Source organism: Coregonus clupeaformis, chromosome 35, assembly GCF_020615455.1.
Source record: "Coregonus clupeaformis isolate EN_2021a chromosome 35, ASM2061545v1, whole genome shotgun sequence".
NCBI classification, from domain to species: domain Eukaryota; kingdom Metazoa; phylum Chordata; class Actinopteri; order Salmoniformes; family Salmonidae; genus Coregonus; species Coregonus clupeaformis.
The window spans coordinates 21,642,242-21,665,801 of record NC_059226.1 but is presented as its reverse complement, the minus strand read 5'-3'; the positions used below and the strand labels follow the sequence as shown (position 1 = coordinate 21,665,801).

The 23,560-nt window shown below is 46.0% G+C and overlaps 1 protein-coding gene across 1 annotated transcript in view; it reads right to left on the bottom strand.

The window, feature by feature from the left end:
- The window catches only part of LOC121551778 (coronin-7-like), a 248,257-nt gene that overhangs the window by 163,778 nt on the left and 60,919 nt on the right, over nucleotides 1-23,560 (bottom strand). The gene's annotated exons all lie outside the window — the stretch shown is intronic.

Genomic DNA, 23,560 nt, shown 5'->3' with positions numbered 1-23,560 from the left:
CAAAAGTTTGGACACACCTACTTATTCAAGGGTTTTTCTTTATTTGTACTATTTTCTACATTGTAGAATAATAGTGAAGACATCAACACTATGACATAACACATATGGAATCATGTAGTAACCAAAAACAAATCTAAATATATTTTAGATTCTTCAAAGTAGCCACATTTTGTCTTGATGACAGCTTTACACACTCTTGGAATTCTCTCAACCAGCTTCACGAGGAATTACTTTTCCAACAGTCTTGAAGGAGTTCCCACATATGCTAGGCACTTGTTGGCTGCTTTTCCTTCACTCTGCGGTCCAACTCATCCCAAACCATCTCAATTGAGTTGAGGTCGGGTGATTGTGGAGGCCAGGTCATCTGATGCAGGACTCCATCACTCTCCTTGGTCAAATAGCCCTTACACAGCCTGGAGGTGTGTTTTGGGTCATTGTCCGGTTGAAAAACAAATGATATTCCCACTAAGCGCAAACCAGATGGGATGGCGTATCGCTGCAGAATGCTGTGGTAGCCATGCTGGTTAAATGTGCCTTGAATTCTAAATAAATCACAGACAGTGTCACCAGCAAAGAACCCCCACACCATCACACCTCCTCCTCCATGCTTCACGATGGGAACCACACATGCGGAGATCATCCGTTCACCTACTCTACGTAGGACAGATTATCACCGGTCTAATGTCCATTGCTCGTGTTTCTTGGCCCAAGCAAGTCTCTTCTTCTTATTGGTGTCCTTTAGTAGTGGTTTCTTTGCAGCAATTTGACCATGAAGGCCTGATTCACGCAGTGTCTGTTACTTGAACTCTGTGAAGCATTTATTTGGGCTGCAATCTGAGGTGCAGTTAACTCTAATGAACTTATCCTCTGCTACAGAGGTAACACTGGGTCTTCCATTCCTGTGGCGGTCCTCATGAGAGCCAGTTTCATCATAGCGCTTGATGGTATTTGCGACCACACTTGAAGAAACTTTCAAAGTTCTTGATGACTTAAAATAATGATGGACTGTCATTTCTCTTTGCTTATTTGAGCTGTTCTTGCCATAATATGGACTTGGTATTTTAACAAATAGGGCTATCTTCTTTATACCACCCCTACCTTGTTTAACACTTTTTTGGTTACTACATGATTCCATTTGTGTTATTTCATAGTTTTAATATCTTCACTATTATTCTACATTGTAGAAAACAGTACAAATAAAGAAAAACCCTGGAGTGAGTAGGTGTGTCCAAACTTTTGAATGGTACTGTACGTGTTGTTGACAGGGAAGGATGGTGTGTGAGATCAACATAAAGATAATGACTAACAATGAGACGTCATCTCAAAGTGATGAGACGTCATCTCAGAGTGATGAGACGTCATCTCAAAGGAGGACAGCCTGGAGTGGACAGTGACGACAGAGTGACTGACAGATTGACTCATCCAAAGTGGAGGGGGAAACAAGAGACTGTTCTCTAGTCCTGCTTGTGAGAGATCCACAGAGGACAAACCGGGTGTTGTCCCAATGAAATAATGAATGAATGAATGAATGGCTTGTTATTGTTAATAAACCAGACTAGGTGACTTCTGCCCCCGAGACCAGGTTCTATTACTGCTATGACAGTCTCTATGTTACTGAAACACTTCTACCATGGAAATTGGTGTCAAAACAACCTTGTTAGAACGTTAAAACAACATTGTTGCAACATTAGACAATGTTAGACAGGGGTGCTGCTGCCCTGAAACTGATACAGGGTCAAGGAAGAGGAAGGATGACTAACAACTGAGGTTAGCTTTTGCTTAACGGTACAGAAGCTATAGTTGTCACAACATATACGTCTACAGATCTTTAAGGCTGAATAACACAGACCTCCTCAGAGGCCCCTATGCATGAATGCAGGCCTTTGTCTGTGCGTGTGTGTTCATCCATGTATGTGTGTGTGTGTCTTCCCATATCTGCCTGCGTGTGTGTGTGTTTGTGTGTGTACTGTTCTCCAGTTACATTGAGAGCCTCCTCTGGGCTTTGAGTTAACAGGCTCAGTGGAACAGGCACAGTTTCCACAGAGCAGGCCGCCGGCCTTGTCCCCCCAATTTACTGTTGTCATTTCTACCACCCGTCTGTGGCTGTGCCAACCCTTGGAGGAGCGTGACACCACAGCTGTGCAACAATAAGGCGAGGGTTTACACGTGTGTGTGCTGTGTGTGGTGACGTCTCTAAACAGGGTAGTCACCGCTCGGCGCTTGCACAGCGACATTAATCGGCTCGTTGCAGGCAGAGGAAAAACAAACACGGGGAAAACCTGAGCTGCCGTGTAGTTAGAGTGACAAGGCCTCTCACTGTGAACTGTGGGAACCCCCCATCCAAGAAAATGGTTGAATCCCAAGGCTATTTGTCATGTATGGGACTGAACCAACAGGTTGAAGAAAACAGGGGGTGCAAGTGGACGAGAGAAAAAACAAACCTGGGGGAAAATCCGAGCAGCCGTGTAGTGCAGAGCTTCTAGATTAAAGTTAGAGTGGCAGGCCAGGCCAGGCCTCACTGTGGGAAATGGCAAGTGGGAACATCCCCATTTTAGAATGTGAGGCAGTCCCCAAGGCCATTCATCACATATGAGACTGAACCAACAGGTTAAAGAAAATGGGCGTGAAAATGAGCTCACAGAGCTCTCCACATGTGCAGGGTGGGACCCATCACAAATATGGGCCCTATCAGGTCTAATTACAAGCCCACTTCCCCTCCTCTATTCCCCCCCTCTATTCCCCCTCTCCGCTCTTCCTCTCTGACGTCTTCCTCACCACACTCCCAGCCTCGTGGTTTGGGGATGAAGAGCTGAGGGGATAGAAACAGGTCTGGTTCATCTTTACTTCTTCATCTAAACCAGGGGTGTCAAACGTCCGGCCTGCGGGCCGGATCAGGCCCGCAAACGGGTTTAATCCGGCCCGCGAGATGATTTTGATTTTTTTTTTTTTTAAATTGTAAAGTATAAAAATGCGCTGCAATTTTTCAATAAAATAAACTGCTGTTCCAATTGCGTCCACTGGATGGCGCAATAGCAATTGTGTTAAGCAAGCAAACTGTTTATACCGGGGCAGAGCAAGTAGGTCAAGCACGTGCAGCCAATGAGCTACTTTGTTTTGCCCGCGATTTTTATTACGGCTTCTACTTTTAACATTATGTGCTTTGGCACCCTCATTGCCCCAATATGTCTCTGTCAAAAAAGAGAAAAGTGGACGCAGAGTGCAGAGTGTTCCAAGAAAAATGGTCATCCTCCTATTTATTCACGGAATTGAATGGGAAAGCTGTATGTTTGGTGTGTTCACAGCATGTTGCAGTGCTGAAAGAATATAACCTTCGCCGCCACTATGTGAGTCTTCATGCCGACAAATATGACAACTTTCAAGGACAGCGGAGAAGAGAGAAGGTGAATGAACTGTTGGCGGGTCTGAAGAAACAGCAGTCTGTGTTTACTCACAGCCGAGACATCAGTGACGCTGCAGTGAAAGCTAGCTACCTCATTGCTAATGAAATCGCAGTGGCTTCAAAACCATTTAGTGAGGGTGAATTTGTAAAAACATGCATGATGAAGGCAGCGGAGATTGTGTGCCCTGAAAAGCAGCAGGCTTTTGCAAATATCAGCCTGACAAGAAACACAGTTGCAGACAGGGATTTCCGATCTTTCAGTGGATTTGGACAGCCAGTTGAAGCAAAAAGTAAAGTCATTTATTGCGTTTTCGGTTGCAATTGATGAAAGCACGGACATTACAGATGTTGCACAACTGGACATTTTCATCCGCGAGTTGATGACACATTGACCGTCACCGAGGAGTTCGTGGAGTTGGTGCCGATGACAGATACAACGACAGCAGCTGATATTTTTACACGCACTTCGTCGGGCGCGCTGGACAGGGTCGGAGTGGACTGGTCCCGCGCTGTCAGCCTGGCTACAGATGGTGCGCCCTCAATGATCGGGAAAAAAGCAGGTGTTGTGACAAAGTTCAGAGAGAAAGTGCAATCTGCAAATGGAGGACGTGATTTTTGACTTTTCACTGTATTTTGCACCAGGAGGCTTTGTGTTGCAAGTCATTAAAGATGGATAACGTCATGAAGGTGGTCATCCAAACTGTTAATTTCATCCGATCCAGAAGCCTGAATCACCGTCAGTTTAACAGCCTTCTCAGAGAGAAAGACCACATCTATGGCCTGCCATACCACACTGAGGTAAGATGGTTAAGCCGAGGTGCTGTGCTGAGGCGTTTCTTTGATTTACGAGAAGAAATTGAACAGTTCATGGAAGAAAAAGGGCAAACCAGTGTTAGAATTTCATTCCGCAGAATGGATGCAGGACCTTGCATTTATGGTGGATGTTACAGAGCACCTGAATAACTTGAACAAACAGCTGCAAGGGCGCAACAAAGTTGTCACGCAGTATTATGACAGCATACGTTCTTTCAAGTTGAAGCTGTCATTGTGGGAGACGCAACTTGCCGGTGGTGATGCAGCTCACTTCCCCTGTCTGAAAAATGTGTGCGCGACCCAACATGTGGCAGACATGAAGCGGTTCAAAGATAAAATAACGGGACTGTTACGGGAGTTTGAGCAACGCTTTCAGATTTATGTTTATATGTTTTTATGTTGATGTGCTATTGTTTTTAATTGATTTTATTTTATTTGTATATTTAACCTATTCTTGACTCTGTGGTTCTTGCACTTGTTTGGGGAACAGGATTTCATTATTTTTATCTACATTTCTGCCTGAGAAATGACACCCTGATATAGTTCTGTGATCTGTGATATACTTCTGTGAATCACTGAGGCATTGTGTGTTTGTGTGTTCTTTGTCCTCAGAACTTTCAAATAACTTGAGGTGTTTATGATTAATAGTGATGTTGTGCTTGTACTATTTTGGACACACTGTCCTCAGGCTCCAGCTTTATGTTGTATGTTGATCGTATTAAAACAAAGAAAACAATCTGAAGTTGTTGTTTTTAAGTTATATATACCATGATTTTTCCGGTCCGGCCCACTTGGGAATAGATTTTCCTCCATGTGGCCCCTGAGCTAAAATGAGTTTGACACCCCTGCTCTATAGACTATCTACAGACTATCAGTAACATTTCAACTAACTATCTCCTAACCTTAACCCTTATCCTAACCTCTAAACGCTTCACTTCTTTCTTCTCTCCATGGCTCTTCCTCCACTGGTTACATATGGAGGACAAATGACACACACACTCAAAGAGAGAAGTACACACACACACACACACACACACACACACACACCCAATCAAATAGTCAAAACACACTAATGTACATGCGCGCACACACACACACACACACACACACCTTGGTTGCAGAGTAATTCAACATGTAAAGAAATGTCAGAATTGACCGATTCTAGAAGCTCAAGGCCTTGCGAGGGGATAGGTCGGTACAGGGAGGTGGACGTTAATTAGACTTTGGAAATGTGTTCTCTATTGATTTCAATGGAAAGGAATCCTAGTCGGGCCTCTCCCTCTCCCCTGGGCCATCATACCACTCAACACACTGTATACAACCAAACCAAAACAAAGGGCTTGAGCCAGTTCAACACACCAGGCCAAGGCTGTGTGTGTGTGTGTGTAGCTGCTTCTGCTCCTACTATCTTCCTGTCCAAATCAATGTAGCATGGTGCATAGATCATCATCATGGTTACAGGTTTGACTGTGTGTTTGGGCCACACTCGAGGTTAAAGTTATATTTATTACACCTGACTGTGAAGCGTGTAGAATTTGCTACATATGCTTCACACATGAGAACACACACACACACACACACTTCAATAAAGCGTTCTTTAAAGGAAATCCTCAGATGTATTGTACTGTAAGACATCTCTGGGAGGGGAAATATATCTCGGAGCAGCATACCAGGCCTTGTATCCAACACCATATGTGAGATATATGGAGAACTTAGCAGTGTTGGGCTCTTGGTAGGGGTCCAAATAACTCCATTCACTGGAGGATTATTGAACATATACCAAGCCAGATATTTCTTAAGCAACGTGGACACCAAACAAAGACAGAGTTGATAATAACTCCTTACTAAGATAAACACCACAGCCACAATGAAAGGGGGATCTTTCAGATGGTACAGTACCTTGGCAATGCCTTATTCAGGTACAGTACTTGTACTTATAAGGTGTGTGTGGAGGGGCTGCTGGGTACGGTGTGTGTGGAGGGGCTGCTGGGTACGGTGTGTGTGGAGGGGCTGCTGGGTACGGTGTGTGTGGAGGGGCTGCTGGGTACGGTGTGTGTGGAGGGGCTGCTGGGTACGGTGTGTGGAGGGGTTGGTGGGTACGGTGTGTGGAGGGGTTGGTGGGTACGATGTGTGTGGAGGGGGGTGGTGGGTACGGTGTGTGTGGAGGGGCTGCTGGGTACGGTGTGTGTGTGTGTGTCTCATGCTACTTCTGGGTGAATATTATGACAGATAGGAATGGCTGTACGGGGAGGGGCTCAGGACGAATGGAGAGATCATAGGAGCAATGGATCAAAAAAGGAGAGGGAAGGAGAGATAGAGCCAAGCATGGAATAAACAGACGAGGGAGAGAATCCTTTGTGTTCTATAGCCATCTCTTCTCCTCTGTGGATGACAGGGTCAATAAAACATGAAGTTGGGACTCTGGCCAAACTCAGAACGACTTGGGCTCTGTCTATTGTACAGTACCTTCCCTTGGTTGGTGTTGAATGTTGCCATAACCTTAGGGCAGTGTTGTCTGAAAGCAGCAGTGTTGGCCCTCATTCTTACTGGCAGCCATTGTGTACCAGAGGAAGATACAAGTAGCTTTAATAAGGCACAGGAGAACAGTCAACAGAATTAACGTATTATCTATCAGCACTATCAGTTGTTGTTGTAATAACTGACAGACAGCCACTCCATGTCATAGTCCCACAGTAACTAAATGACTTAGTAATAACTGACGCACAGCCACTCCATGTCAAAGTCCCACAGTAACTAAATGACTTAGTAATAACTGACGCACAGCCACTCCATGTCAAAGTCCCACAGTAACTAAATGACTTAGTAATAACTGACGCACAGCCACTCCATGTCAAAGTCCCACAGTAACTAAATTACTTAGTAATAACTGACGCACAGCCACTCCATGTCAAAGTCCCACAGTAACTAAATGACTTAGTAATAACTGACAGACAGCCACTCCATGTCAAAGTCCCACAGCAACTAAATGACTTAGTAATAACTGACAGACAGCCACTCCATGTCAAAGTCCCACAGCAACTAAATTACTTAGTAATAACTGACAGACAGCCACTCCATGTCATAGTCCCACAGTAACTAAATGACTTAGTAATAACTGACGCACAGCCACTCCATGTCAAAGTCCCACAGTAACTAAATGACTTAGTAATAACTGACGCACAGCCACTCCATGTCAAAGTCCCACAGTAACTAAATGACTTAGTAATAACTGACGCACAGCCACTCCATGTCAAAGTCCCACAGTAACTAAATGACTTAGTAATAACTGACGCACAGCCACTCCATGTCAAAGTCCCATAGTAACTAAATGACTTAGTAATAACTGACGCACAGCCACTCCATGTCAAAGTCCCACAGTAACTAAATGACTTAGTAATAACTGACGCACAAATCAAATCAAATCAAATGTTATTGGCCACATGCGCCGAATACAACAGGAGCAGACATTACAGTGAAATGCTTACTTACAGCCCTTAACCAACAGTGCATTTATTTTTTTATAAATAAGTAGAATGAAACAACAAAAAAGTGTTGAGAAAAAAAGAGCAGAAGTAAAATAAAATAACAGTAGGGAGGCTATATATACAGTGGGGTACCGGTGCAGAGTCAATGTGCGGGGTAGTTAAAGTAATACGTACATGTGGGTAGAGTTAAAGTGACTATGCATAAATAATTAACAGAGTAGCAGCAGCGTAAAAAGGATGGGGTGGGGGGGCAGTGCAAATAGTCCGGGTAGCCATGATTAGCTGTTCAGGAGTCTTATGGCTTGGGGGTAGAAGCTGTTGAGAAGTCTTTTGGACCTAGACTTGGCACTCCGGTACCGCTTGCCGTGCGGTAGCAAAGAGAACAGTCTATGACTAGGGTGGCTGGAGTCTTTGACAATTTTGAGGGCCTTCCTCTGACACCGGCTGGTATAGAGGTCCTGGATGGCAGGAAGCTTGGCCCCAGTGATGTAATGGGCCGTACGCACTACCCTCTGTAGTGCCTTGCGATCGGAGGCCAAGCAGTTGCCATACCAGGCGGTGATGCAACCAGTCAGGATGCTCTCGGTGGTGCAGCTGTATAATTTCTTGAGGATCTGAGGACCCATGCCTAATCTTTTCAGTCTCCTGAGGGGTAATAGGCTTTGTCGTGCCCTCTTCACGACTGTCTTGGTGTGTTTGGACCATGATAGTTCGTTGGTGATGTGGACACCAAGGAACTTGAAGCTCTCAAACTGTTTCACTACAACCCCGTCGATGAGAATGGGGGCGTGCTCAGTCCTCTTTTTATTCCTGTAGTCCACAATCATCTCCTTTGTCTTGGTCACGTTGAGGGAGAGGTTGTTATCCTGGCACCACACGGCCAGGTCTCTGACCTCCTCCCTATAGGCTGTCTCATCGTTGTCGGTTTTCAGGCCTACCACTGTTGTGTCGTCTGCAAACTTAATTACATTTACATTTTAGTCATTTAGCAGACGCTCTTATCCAGAGCGACTTACAGTTAGAGCATACATTATTTATTTTTTCATACCCCCTGTGGGAATGATGGTGTTGGAGTCGTGCCTGGCCATGCAGTCATGGGTGAACAGGGAGTACAGGAGGGGACTGAGCACGCACCCCTGAGGGGCCCCCGTGTTGAGGATCAGTGTGGCAGATGTGTTGTTACCTACCCTTACCACCTGGGGGCGGCCCGTCAGGAAGTCCAGGATCCAGTTGCAGAGGGAGGTGTTTAGTCCCAGGATCCTTAGCTTAGTGATGAGCTTTGAGGCCACTATGGTGTTGAATGCTGAGCTGTAGTCAATGAATAGCATTCTCACGTAGGTGTTCCTCTTGTCCAGGTGGGAAAGGGCAGTGTGGAGTGCAATAGAGATTGCATCATCTGTGGATCTGTTGGGGCGGTATGCAAATTGGAGTGGGTCTAGGGTTTCTGGGATAATGGTGTTGATGTGAGCCATGACCAGCCTTTCAAAGCACTTGATGGCTACAGACGTGAGTGCTACGGGTTGGTAGTCATTTAGGCAGGTTATCTTAGAGTCCTTGGGCACGGGGACTATGGTGGTCTGCTTGAAACATGTTGGTATTACAGACTCAGTCAGGGACATGTTGAAAATGTCAGTGAAGACACTTGCCAGTTGGTCAGCACATGCTCGGAGTACACGTCCTGGTAATCCGTCTGGCCCTGCGGCCTTGTGAATGTTGACCTGCTTAAAAGTCTTACTCACATCGGCTACGGAGAGCGTGATCACATAGTCATCCGGAACAGCTGGTGCTCTCATGCATGCTTCAGTGTTGCTTGCCTCGAAGCGAGCATAGAAGTGGTTTAGCTCGTCTGGAAGTCTTGTGTCACTGGGCAGCTCGCGGCTGTGCTTCCCCTTTGTAGTCTGTAATCGTTTTTCAAGCCCTGCCACATCCGACGAGCGTCAGAGCCGGTGTAGTACGATTCAATCTTAGTCCTGTATTGACTCTTTGCCTGTTTGATGGTTCGTCGGAGGGCATAGCGGGATTTCTTATAAGCGTCCGGGTTAGAATCACGCTCCTTGAAAGCGGCAGCTCTACCCTTTAGCTCAGTGCGGATGTTTCCTGTAATCCATGGCTTCTGGTTGGGGTATGTACGTACGGTCACTGTGGGGACGACATCATCGATGCACTTATTGATGAAGCCAGTGACTGATGTGGTGTACTCCTCAATGCTATCTGAAGAATCCCGGAACATGTTCCAGTCTGTGCTAGCAAAACAGTCCTGTAGCTTAGCATCTGCGTCATCTGACCACTTTTTTATTAACCGAGTCACTGGTGCTTCCTGCTTTAGTTTTTGCTTATAAGCAGGAATCAGGAGGATAGAGTTATGGTCAGATTTGCCAAATGGACGGCGAGGGAGAGCTTTGTATGATTCTCTGTGTGTGGAGTAAAGGTGGTCTAGAGTTTTTTTTCCTCTGGTTGCACATTTAACATGCTGGTAGAAATGAGGTAGAACGGATTTAAGTTTCCCTGCATTAAAGTCCCCGGCCACTAGGAGCGCTGCCTCTGGATGAGCGTTTTCCTGTTGACTTATGGCCTTATACAGCTCATTCAGTGCAATCTTAATGCCAGCATTGGTTTGTGGTGGTAAATAGACAGCTATGAAAAATATAGATGAAAACTCTCTTGGTAAATAGTGTGGTCTACAGCTTATCATAAGATACTCTACCTCAGGCGAGCAAAACCTCGAGACTTCCTTAGTATTTGATTTTGTGCACCAGCTGTTGTTTACAAATATACACAGACCGCCACCCCTTGTCTTACCGGAGTCAGCCGTTCTATCCTGCCGATGTAGCGTATAGCCTGCTAGCTGTATGTTGTCCATGTCAGTGCGTTCAGCCACGATCGGTGAAACATAAGATATTACAGTTTTTAATGTCCCGTTGGTAGGATAACCGTAATCTTAGGTCATCCAATTTATTTTCCAATGATTGAAGATTGGCTAATAGGATTGATGGGAGCAGCAGTTTACTCGCTCGCCGTCGGATCCTTACAAGGCACCCCGACCTACGTCCACGATATCTCCGTCTCTTCCTCATGCGAATGACGGGGATTTGGGCCTTGTCGGGTGTCTGTAGGATATTCTTTGCGTCCGCCTCGTTGAAGAAAAAATCTTCGTCCAATACGAGGCGAGTAATCGCTGTCCTGATATCCAGATGCTCTTTTTGGTTATAATAGACGATGGCAGAAACATTATGTACAAAATAAATTACAAATAATGCGGAAAAACACACATAATAGTACAATTGGTTAGAGGGCTGTAAAACGGCAGCCATCTTCTCCGGCGCCATTCTACAGCCACTCCATGTCAAAGTCCCACAGCAACAAATGACTTAGTAATAACTGATGCACAGCCACTCCATGTCAAAGTCCCACAGCAACTAAATGACTTAGTAATAACTGACGCACAGCCACTCCATGTCAAAGTCCCACAGTAACTAAATGACTTAGTAATAACTGACAGACAGCCACTCCATGTCAAAGTCCAACAGCAACTAAATGACTTAGTAATAACTGACAGACAGCCACTCCATGTCAAAGTCCCACAGTAACTAAATGACTTAGTAATAACTGACAGACAGCCACTCCATGTCAAAGTCCCACAGTAACTAAATGACTTAGTAATAACTGACGCACAGCCACTCCATGTCAAAGTCCCACAGTAACTAAATGACTTAGTAATAACTGACGCACAGCCACTCCATGTCATAGTCCCACAGCAACTAAATGACTTAGTAATTGAAAATGAAAGTGCTCAGGGGTGGATGGCTTTGCCTCCCTCTTCGCTAACTACTACTGCTTGTTTTTCACTCAGTGTAGTTTAGGATCCTCCCAGGCCTGAGCTGGGGAACAGGCCCAATGGAGCATGGCCGGACAATGACGCACTGCCAAGAGGACACACACACACACACTGGCACACCAGCATGCACACAGATACACACCCACACAGACACACACACCACTGTCATGATCTCTTTTCTAATTTTCCTCGGTTAAAGTCACAAACTGCTAAAAAGAGAATAGGCCTAAAGATATCGTCTTGGCAACATATGCCTTACATCAAATCTAAAAAGACATCCCTTGACCTAAATGACCGATGGAGTTTGTCCATCAATCTCACCCCTATCACCCTGTGTCTAGGCTCTCGTGAAAGAGCTATGTACACGCAAGATTCCATTCTGGGTGCCGAAATTACCCTCCATCTGACCTGTAGAAAAGATCTGCATCCCAAATGGCACCCTATTCCTTACGTAGTACACTACTTTTGACCAGAGGCCCTTGGGCTCTGGTCAAAAGCAGTGCAGAGAACAGTGTGCAATTTGAGACACAGCCAATGTGATTTACCATTACAGCAGCTTTCAACAGACAGCTCTAGGATTGAAAGCAAATTAACGGCAGTAATATCAAACAGAACACTGTGCATACACACACACGCTAGCCATAGATCTAACGGTCTGACATTGATGATGTCACTGTGCCCATAGTCCATACTAGATCCGATGGCACGCATGCCTCGTAGCGTCTCAGAGACATGGTGATGATGTCATAATTCAGCAGTGGTGGTGGTGGTGCAGCTGTGTGTGTGTAGGGAGGGGGGGGGGCACTCAGAGGCCAGGGGGACCAGGGATATCCATCAGACTATGGAGCTCCCACCTTCTCCCCAGTCTCCCTCCTCTCTCCCCTCTCCCAAATAAACAGTGTTTCAGATGGAGGGTAGGGGGCCTGGCGGTCACTCAGCTCAGCCTACAGAGAGCAGGTCTACTGCTGACACCACAGGGTCTACAGAGAGCAGGTCTACTGCTGACACCACAGGGCCTACAGAGAGCAGGTCTACTGCTGACACCACAGGGCCTACAGAGAGCAGGTCTGCTGCTGACACCACAGGGCCTACAGAGAGCAGGTCTGCTGCTGACACCACAGGGCCTACAGAGAGCAGGTCTACTGCTGACACCACAGGGCCTACAGAGAGCAGGTCTACTGCTGACACCACAGGGCCTACAGAGAGCAGGTCTACTGCTGACACCACAGGGCCTACAGAGAGCAGGTCTACTGCTGACACTATAGGGCCTACAGAGAGCAGGTCTACTGCTGACACCACAAGGCCTACAGAGAGCAGGTCTACTGCTGACACCACAGGGCCTACAGAGAGCAGGTCTACTGCTGACACCACAGGGCCTACAGAGAGCAGGTCTACTGCTGACACCACAGGGCCTACAGAGAGCAGGTCTACTGCTGACACCACAGGGCCTACAGAGAGCAGGTCTACTGCTGACACTATAGGGCCTACAGAGAGCAGGTCTACTGCTGACACCACAAGGCCTACAGAGAGCAGGTCTACTGCTGACACCACAGGGCCTACAGAGAGCAGGTCTACTGCTGACACCACAGGGCCTACAGAGAGCAGGTCTGCTGCTGACACCACAGGGCCTACAGAGAGCAGGTCTACTGCTGACACCACAGGGCCTACAGAGAGCAGGTCTACTGCTGACACTATAGGGCCTACAGAGAGCAGGTCTACTGCTGACACCACAGGGCCTACAGAGAGCAGGTCTACTGCTGACACCACAGGGCCTACAGAGAGCAGGTCTGCTGCTGACACCACAAGGCCTACAGAGAGCAGGTCTACTGCTGACACCACAGGGCCTACAGAGAGCAGGTCTACAGCTGACACCACAGGGCCTACAGAGAGCAGGTCTACTGCTGACACCACAAGGCCTACAGAGAGCAGGTCTACTGCTGACACCACAGGGCCTACAGAGAGCAGGTCTACAGCTGGCACCACAGGGCCTACAGAGAGCAGGTCTACTGCTGACACCACAGGGCCTACAGAGAGCAGGTATACTGCTGACACCACAGGGCCTACAGAGAGCAGGTCTACTGCTGACACCACAGGGCCTACAGAGAGCAGGTCTGCTGCTGACACCACAGGGCCTACAGAGAGCAGGTCTACTGCTGACACCACAGGGCCTACAGAGAGCAGGTCTACTGCTGACACTATAGGGCCTACAGAGAGCAGGTCTACTGCTGACACCACAGGGCCTACAGAGAGCAGGTCTACTGCTGACACCACAGGGCCTACAGAGAGCAGGTCTGCTGCTGACACCACAAGGCCTACAGAGAGCAGGTCTACTGCTGACACCACAGGGCCTACAGAGAGCAGGTCTACTGCTGACACTACAGGGCCTACAGAGAGCAGGTCTACTGCTGACACCACAGGGCCTACAGAGAGCAGGTCTACTGCTGACACCACAGGGCCTACAGAGGACACAGCATCTGGGCCTCGGGCTGTGTGTGTGTGTGTGTCCTCTGCCCTCTCCCACTGCTCACGATCGCCCATCCACACTCCCAACACCTGGGCCCAGCCTGCTACCCCACACACACCACACATTTTTCTTTCACACGTACATACATGAGGAATGAGTGGTATGTTTTCCTTAGCAGCAGAACAAAGAGAAACACAGAGCTCTGGGTTTTAGGAATCAACTCTCAGGAAGAGAGGGAGAAAAGAAGGAGAGAGTGATGGTGCGTGACTTGGAGGGTCTGAAGGGGGACGTAGAGAGGAAGAGAGGAAGACAGGGCACACCTGCCTCAACGATGGGGTGATTTGGGGTCACAGACGGACCAATCCAACAGGAGAGGCACTTTGGAAGTGACAGGAAATTACATCATTAAATTGTGAGGTGAATAATAATAATACAGGTGTTGGTGACAAAATGTAGAATTATGAAAAGAGAGGAAAGACTGGTCTCTACAGGTAGGACAACAGTAAGAACTCTGAGTCAGTGTGTGTGTGTGTGTGTGTGTGTGTGTGTGTGGCCTATTTCTCTCTAAGTGAGGGAGGGAAAGTGGAGATAACCCCCCAAAAATGGATGATACTGTAATAACAAGAGGAATAAAAACTGAGGTGATTTACAATGACGAGTGGTAGTCCTATTAGACACTGAGACCAGACAGAAGACATCTCCCAAAAAGACACAGTCAGCGTCTAGCTCAGAATATTATGGATTTATGGATCTATTTAATGTCCCTCTCCCAATATAAACACATTAGCCTTCTCACTCCCATTCTCCTTACGTATCAGCGATCCCAGCTTAACCAGACGGAGAGCACATCTGTGTCACTCAGAGAGAATGTTGTCTCACCCACCAGGACTGTGTATCAGGTGTCTGTGCGCACATATGAGAACGATTGCACTCTCCCTCCCTCCCCCTCTCCCGTTCCCTCTCTATTTCCATGTGCTCACTGGGGCCATAAGTATGTTATCATGAGTACCAGTCCTGTAGAAATTGTTTAACCTGGCTTTCTCCTGGTGCTTATTTTTCCTATAGATCATACGACTTTGATATAATGTATAGATCATATAACTTTAATGTCACATTGCCGTGATGGTTGTAGAACTAATGATAACGAGGGAAGTCGATCATTGATAGAAATCTCCCCTTCGTTCCTTCATCAAGCTCTATTAAAATAAATGTATTCATTCATCTTGTTATTCATTTATCCTCTCCATACATTTTTTCTCTCCAATAAATAAAATTACAGTTTTAAAAACTCTCTCGAAAACCTCATGACCCCTTTGAGTGGTTAATTATGGTTGTCACTAGTTACCACAGCCACAAAGTTATAATTATGTCTAAACCCTAACTATTTCTAAAAATCTGAATTTTAAACCTAACCCTAACCTTAAGCATAACCTTAACCACACTGCTAACCTTATGCCTAACCTTAAATTAAATGTTTGTTATCAATCATTTTCAAGATATAGCCAATTTTGACTTTGTGGCTGTGGTAACAAGTGACAACCGTTAAAAACGCCTCCTGCAGTGCTGACAGACCAGGCATTCCTTCCAGACTCTGTGTCCCCCTGCCTGGTCTGGTTTGCTGCACAGAGCTGATGCTGTGGTGGAATTGGAGCCTGATTACTGCCTCTGCCTATAGACAGACCAGCGACCAGAACTACTGAATTCCAGACCTGGGTTCAAATTCTATTTGTTTTCTTTCAAATACTATTGAGCATTTTATTGAGCCACGTGGAGTTGGACAGGGTTTGCAGATGGGTGGGGTTTGCTCCTTTGGGACTTTTCCCATTGTGCCATAGTCTCTATGGGGGTGCCACAGGGTTCAATTCTTGGGCCGACTCTTTTCTCCGTGTATATCAATGATGTCGCTCTTGCGGCTGGTGACTCTCAGATCCACCTCTACGCAGACGACACCATTTTGTATACATCTGGCCCTTCATTGGACACTGTGTTAACAAACCTCCAAACGAGCTTCAATGCCATACAACACTCCTTCCGTGGCCTCCAACTGCTCTTAAACACTAGTAAAACTAAATGCATGCTCTTCAATCGAACGCTGCTGGCACCCGCCCACCCAACTAGAATCACTACTTTCGACGGGTCTGACCTAGAGTATGTGGACAACTACAAATACCTAGGTGTCTGGTTAGACTATAAACTCTCCTTCCAGACTCACATGAAGAATCTCCAATCCAAAGTTAAATCTAGAATCGGCTTCTTATTTCGCAACAAAGCCTCCTTCACTCATGCTGCCAAACATGCCCTCGTAAAACTGACTATCCTACCGATCCTTGACTTCGGCGATGTCATTTACAAAATAGCTGCCAACACTCTACTCAGCAAATTGGACGTAGATCACAGTGCCATCCGTTTTGTCACCAAAGCCCCATATACTACCCACCACTGTGACCTGTACGCTCTTGTTGGCTGGTCCTCACTACATATTCGTCGCCAAACCCACTGGCTCCAGGCCATCTATAAATCACTGCTAGGCAAATCCCTGCCTTATCTTAGCTCATTGGTCACCATAGCAACACCCACCCGTAGTATGCGCTCCAGCAGGTATATCTCACTGGTCATCCCCAAAGGCAACACCTCCTTTGGCCGCCATTCCTTCCAGTTCTCTGCTGCCAATGACTGGAACGAACTGCAAAAATCTCTGAAGCTGGAGACTCTTATCTCCCTCACTAACTTTAAGCATCAGTTGTCAGAGCACCTTACCGATCACTGCACCTGTACACAGCCCATCTGAAATTAGCCCACCCAACTACCTCATCCCCATATTGTTATTTATTTTGCTAATTTGCACCCCAGTATCTCTATTTGCACATCATCTCTTGGACATCTATCATTCCAGTATTAATACTAATTGTAATTATTTTGCACTATAGCCTATTTATTGCCTTACCTCCATAACTTGCTACATTTGCACACACTGTATATATATTTTCTGTTGTATTTTTGACTTTATGTTTTGTTTTACCCCATATGTAACTCTGTGTTGTTATCGCACTGCTTTGCTTTATCTTGGCCAGGTCACAGTTGTAAATGAGATCTTGTTCTCAACTGGCTTACCTGGTTAAATAAAGGTGAAATAAATACAAATAAAAGTGCCAGGCAAGCTCAATCAAGCACAGCCAAAGTAGTTGAAAGAAAACAAATACTACTTGAACCCAGGTCAGCTGTACTGTCAAGAGTCAGACATACCATACCCCAGCTGCACTCCTTCATCCCTCCAACTGTCAACCTGCTCCTCATTTCCCCTCTCCTCCCTTCCTCTAATGGAGCCATCCCTCTTTTCCTTCATTCTCCCTCTCCTTTAATCAATAACCTTCACCCTCTTTTCTTTTCATCATCTATCCTTAAACAGACTCATTCCACTTTTTTTCTTTTCATGTACAGGCAATTAGTTATTTCACTAACTATTTGACTTTCTTGTACCCCATTTCCCCTATCACGCCCCATTTGCTCCATCATTCAGACTCAGAATAGAGCTGGCCTATTCACCATCTCCAATGTTATTCCCTCTTTTCACAGAAGCCGGTAGACCGGCAGCAAATAGGACAGGAGGGACAGAGCGAGGGAAACTGGGGAAAATAGGACAGGAGGGACAGAGCGAGGGAAACTGGGGAAAACGAGGGGGAAAAAAACATGAATATCAAACCAGCCATTTTATTCTTTCATTTCCTTTCCTGCTTACCACCACTTTTTCAACCATTAATTGGAAACATCTTCCAGTTCCCTCCCTCACTTTGTCTCTCAAACTCTAGAACCCATAGATCCTTCTTTCCTTCTTCTTCTCTACCTCTCATTCCCTTCTTTACTCCGCCTTTCCTTCTTCTTCTGAAATTAAAATCAGCGGTAAGCATCAGAACAACGATACATATCTATTACAAGCCTAAAGCCTAGATGATTGCGGGGTGCAGCTGAAACAGCAGTGACTTGAGTTTTGACCTCGTCGTACACCGTTGGGTCAAACCACCCTGACATACTAATACACATGTGAGTGTTTGGTTACACAAACTTGAGCTTCAAATCTCAGCTTCAAATCTTTTAAGAAATTTACCTCAGAAAAAGTCCTCACAAAATACCCTTTATCTTACTGCTTAAAATATCCAGACAGTGTTTCCCCTATATGCATTTAAATCGTGTTTTTTTTTTTTTTGGGGGGTATTTTAGGGATGGTAAAACTTTTTCAGTGTAAACTTAAAAGACTAAAACCAGATATAAAGTATGTAGAAAAGATAATGGACCTATATCTTTTAAAATAAGATAATCTTCAAGAACTAAAAATCACCAAAATAAAAACTAAACAGTCAAGGAGAATCTGAAATTCCAAAAATGTCATGGCATGGGGCCCCCATTGATTTTGTTATAATGTTTGAGTCACTCAGAAAGCATAAGAACAAGGCATAAACCGTGGCAAAAAGTGTATAACTGCAGGATATTTGCTTTAAAACTGAATATATTCTCTCTGCCCCATGGGAAAATGTGTATAACTGCAGAACATTTGCTTTAAAATAGAAAAATGTTGTCTCTGCGGCCAAGGAGCCCATCTAAAACCCAGCCAGTGACACCCCTCCCCCCACCTTTTAGTCACTACATTTGTCTGCCCTTGTCTTCAGGACATTCTCTCCACCTCTCTCTCCCCTGTCTTTCTAGGAGTGAAAGTTACAAATACTAAAGAGATGAAAAAAAACCAGTTGATATGAACCATAGAGACAGTACGAGGGCTGTGGGCCATGGCTGTAGGGCTGCCATCAGGGGAATAGTGATATGGCCCTGAATGATGCAATGTGTGTGTGTGTGTGTGTTTGTGTGTTTGTGTGTGTGTTGCTAGGATAAATATAGTATCCAGCGTGAATGGGATATCCAGAAGGGTTTTCCCTCCCAGTTGTTTGTAACCCCCGGACTGCATTCCCACAGCCTTCCTGGGAAAAAGTATGTGGAGGAGAGGAGAGGAAGAGAGGATGGATGGAACACATAGAGGGGGATTGGGGAGAAGAGGAATGATAGTGATAGAAGTCCTTGGTAGCCTACTCATGATGTAAGCAGAGGATATCCCAGTGTCATCCCACACACACACACACACTTTATATCTGCCATATAAAAATAGTTGTGAACCCGAAACAAGAAAGCCTATTATATAACACCTTTATACCGGCCCATGGGATGCAAGTGCAGATGTGCCCCAGATATTACCACAATTCACTCATTCACACCGGCGCCAAACCACTGACTAAATAAAAACCCTGCGTTGGTCAGGCTCCATTATGAACACACATACTACTCTCCTGTCAGAGTGTGTTTTGGAATTAACAGGGAAAGATTTCGTTCTTCAATTACTCTTTAGAGAATGATTGGCGGCCGGGTTAGTTTCCATTCCGCTAGGGGACTTTCTGAGAGATTGATCGCCACTAGATCGCCTGCCGCAAAGACGTCACTGACTTTGTGGTTTCAGAAGGGGCAAGGAACAACACTGGCCTTCAGGATCCTTCAGCATGGTGGAAAAATAAAACAGGGACAACACTGGCCTTCAGGATCCTTCAGCCTGGTGGAAAAATAAAACAGGAACAAGACTGGCCTTCAGGATCCTTCAGCCTGGTGGAAAAATAAAACAGGAACAAGACTGGCCTTCAGGATCCTTCAGCCTGGTGGAAAAATAAAACAGGAACAACACTGGCCTTCAGGATCCTTCAGCCTGGTGGAAAAATAAAACAGGAACAACACTGGCCTTCAGGATCCTTCAACCTGGTGGAAAAATAAAACAGGAACAAGACTGGCCTTCAGGATCCTTCAGCCTGGTGGAAAAATAAAACAGGAACAACACTGGCCTTCAGGATCCTTCAGCCTGGTGGAAAAATAAAACAGGAACAACACTGGCCTTCAGGATCCTTCAGCCTGGTGGAAAAATAAAACAGACAGGAAGAGAAGTGGAAGAGAAGAAGCAGAGTTCTGAAAAAATATAATCTCTCCTTCAATAAAGAGGGTGGAAGGGGTCAAAAGAGAGAGACAGAGGTAGAGGTATAGAAAGAGAGAGAAGAAAAGAGGGGGTAAACAGAGAGAGCGTGAAAGAGAGAGAGAAATAGAGAGAGACAGAAAGAGTGTGAGAGAGGTAAGGAGAGATACAGGCCAGGTCATAAATTCTGTTCAATAAGGACAGATACAGGGCAGGTCATAAGGTCTGTTCAATAAGGAGAGATTCAGGCCGGGTCATAAGGTCTGTACAATAAGGAGGGTTTCAGGGCAGGTTATAAGGTCTGTTCAATAAGGATGATTCAGGGCAGGTTATAAGGTCTGTTCAATAAGGATGATTCAGGGCAGGTTATAAGGTCTGTTCAATAAGGAGAGATTCAGGGCAGGTCATAAGGTCTGTTCAATAAGGAGAGATTCAGGGCAGGTCATAAGGTCTGTTCAATAAGGAGAGATTCAGGGAAGGTCATAAGGTCTGCTGAATGTGTAGTGTGCAGGCTGGGGCTGTATAGGCCCTGTGGTTTGTCCACAAACCCGTGGCTAAAAATACAGACAGCAAAATGGAGGTTACATAGACAGACGGTCCAACTGCCTCCGTGCTGAACTGCAGCAGGCGCTCTGAGCCCCGGCTTTCTCACCGGTGTAGGCTTTCAGTAGCTGGCACTCGTCTTCAAAACCCTCCTCCGCTACTCTCCTGGAGGATATCATCCCCCTCTTCCTCATCTGTTTACCCACGATCTTTAAAGAAGGTAAATAAACAATGAAGTTCTATGTGAGTTCCATTAAATGTCAAGTACTGCCGATTCCAAATCAGGTGTTTTGTTTATTTCCTATAAGTCTACGTCACTGTGAGTAAATTCTTGCTATTCAGTACATGCATCCTCCCAGATCCACAAACCAAACACCCCCTCCTCCTAACCCTCCTACCCCTCACCCCCCCCTGGATAACCTATACTGGTGGGATAGGGTGCTTAACGTGTGACCCTCCCCTCTTCAAATTGGTGCCACGTGATTTTTCTCGACACAGATGAGGCAACTTTCAGAAATAGTCTCAGAGGCCAGGTCGCTCTGTGTGTCTGCAGGTCCCTCCATCAGACAGTCACACAGACACGTCTAGAAAGCCTGGCTAAAGGGCAGCCGATTTGGGTTTTCGCCGATGTCCTTTTATGGTAAACTGGCCTTATCCCGTGGGTTTCCGGGACAAGCGTCAGGTGACAATGGCCCGCGCACGACCACTGCCAAGAAGAACATATCGTCCCAGTCGGTGTGCTAGGAAAGGAACGTCCGGTCGTGGTGCGCTGATAAAGTATTTGACGGAGCGGAGGGTAATCTAATAGGTACGAGCTGTTTGCTGAGGAAATCACACAGGGTGCAAAAACCATTAGTGAGTCTGATAGCCAGGCCTTTCTGAGTTCTGTTCTGATGACTCATGGTGACTCAGGAATAAAATACTTTGACGGACTCAGAAACGGAGCACTTGTTTTCATTTGCTTATTTTGGATGGCTACTTTAGAAGGTGTAGTTACAGTCTGCACATCTGCTAAGCGGATATAAATACCTTTGAGAAAGATAATGAAAAATACGTTTTCATATTCTCAAATCATCCTGCACCTGTGAGATGAAGCCAAGCGGTCACAAGGGGAATGGTGGGAAATGGACAAACCACCAATCTCACAGGTTATATTATGACTCTGGCAGGAGATATGAAACCCACTTTTAGAGACTTTCTCCAATCCATTCCACTAGAGGTCCAAACTCTAGTGCTGTTCCTTCCACAACTCCCTTGGGCTCTTTCCAAATTCCTCTCTCCTCGCCTCCTTCTCAAAACGCATTGGAGTAGAAGATCCAAGGTCCAATACCTTTTGAGAAAAAGTCTAGAAGAGAGGATGTGAGGAATCGAGTAAAGACTAATGAGTCTAGGGCTAACAGCCCCGTGGGGCTCAGTTGGTAGAGCATGGTGCTTGCAACGACAGGGTTGTGGGTTCTATTCCCACGGGGGACCAGTACCAAGAAGTACTGTGGCTCTGGATAAGAGTGTCTGCTAAATTACTAAAATGTAAAATGCAACAGCATTGCCCCAGTGGAGCTGATGAAATCAACGTCTCTTTGTGATATTTGCCCAGGCCTACAAATCACTTTAACTGCAGTGTGAAGTGATATAAAACACAGAAGTGGGGAGGAAGGCTGTGATTATTTAGCCACGGTGCTAATTGTGCCTGAGTGCCCACAGCAGTTGGCGAACCAGCCAGTCAGCTAGGAGTCTGGCCTGAGACCAGGAAGTACTGTGATGTGGTCAGCCTGGGGCCTGGGGACACAGCATGGCTCACTACACCCCCAGCTGGCTCGCTTCTCCCTCTGGGACAGTTCTCCAGGGAACACTGGACATCAGAGCTCAGCAACAGAAAATCACCTAACATCACGACAGAGCCCACTGGCGGGAGATATCACCTAACATGAAGACAGAGCCCACTGGACGGAGATATCACCTAACATGAAGACAGAGCCTACTGGCGGGAGATATCACCTAACACCAAGACAGAGCCCACTGGAGGGAGATATCACCTAACACCAAGACAGAGCCCACTGGAGGGAGATATCACCTAAAACCAAGACAGAGCCCACTGGAGGGAGATATCACCTAAAACCAAGACAGAGCCCACTGGAGGGAGATATCACCTAACACCAAGACAGAGCCCACTGGAGGGAGATATCACCTAACACCAAGACAGAGCCTACTGGAAGAGGGGATTTGTCGACAACATCCTGTATATGTTTCACAAAGAGAAAAAGAGTTGTAGTCCAGTCACTGGACAGTTCTAGAAGGTTTTTAATGTATTAGAACACTTAAGTTGACATTGCACACGGATACACACACACATACACTCCACAATGGATGACAAAACGTCAACTGTTATAAGATGATGTATGTTGTTGTGAAATGGTCTGTGTGTTCTGTATGTCTGTTCTGAAACACTGACAGAGATGACAGACCGGTTGAGACACGTTGACATTGTTAGTGTCTGTCTGTGTGTTCTGTATGTCTGTTCTGAAACACTGACAGAGATGACAGACCGGTTGAGACACGTTGACATTGTTAGTGTCTGTCTGTGTGTTCTGTATGTCTGTTCTGAAACACTGACAGAGATGACAGACCGGTTGAGACACGTTGACATTGTTAGTGTCTGTCTGTGTGTTCTGTATGTCTGTTCTGAAACACTGACAGAGATGACAGACCGGTTGAGACACGTTGACATTGTTAGTGTCTGTCTGTGTGTTCTGTATGTCTGTTCTGAAACACTGACAGAGATGACAGACCGGTTGAGACACGTTGACATTGTTAGTGTCTGTCTGTTAGACAGTAAGTATGCATAGGATACATGCATCTAACAACAATGAGAGAAAGACAAAGACTTTAGAAGCCAGGGGATGGATCTGCACACTGAGAACACACACAGAGAGAGAGAGAGAGAGAGAGAGAGAGAGAGAGAGAGAGAGAGAGACAGAGAGAGAGAGAGGAGACAGAGAGAGAGAGAGAGACAGAGAGATAGAGAGAG